We start from the raw sequence: 216 nt of genomic DNA, 5'->3' as shown, positions 1-216 counted from the left end.
CCCGCCGAGCCTGGGGAGCAGGGCGCTGCAGAACAGCGTACTCTGGGTGTGCGGGACGTGCTGGCAGGGATTTGAAGGGCAGGTCAAATGCAGGTGAACAGAAAACTTTGTCCTCTAGTCACAAACAGAAAACGGGGCTCTGCTTTAAGGGCAGAGATGTGCAAACGGGGCTACCACATGGTTAGTTTGTATGGATGCCCTTACTTCCCACGGGAG

General features: G+C 56.0%; 1 protein-coding gene across 1 annotated transcript in view; it reads left to right on the top strand.

The window, feature by feature from the left end:
• Positions 1-216, top strand: part of KLHL21 (kelch-like family member 21) — a gene marked incomplete at its 5' end in the record, with an annotated part of 4,210 nt that overhangs the window by 720 nt on the left and 3,274 nt on the right. The gene's annotated exons all lie outside the window — the stretch shown is intronic.

Source organism: Apaloderma vittatum, unplaced genomic scaffold, assembly GCF_000703405.1.
Source record: "Apaloderma vittatum isolate BGI_N311 unplaced genomic scaffold, ASM70340v1 scaffold35951, whole genome shotgun sequence".
In the NCBI taxonomy this organism is placed as follows: domain Eukaryota; kingdom Metazoa; phylum Chordata; class Aves; order Trogoniformes; family Trogonidae; genus Apaloderma; species Apaloderma vittatum.
This window is presented reverse-complemented; position numbering and strand designations above follow the sequence as displayed.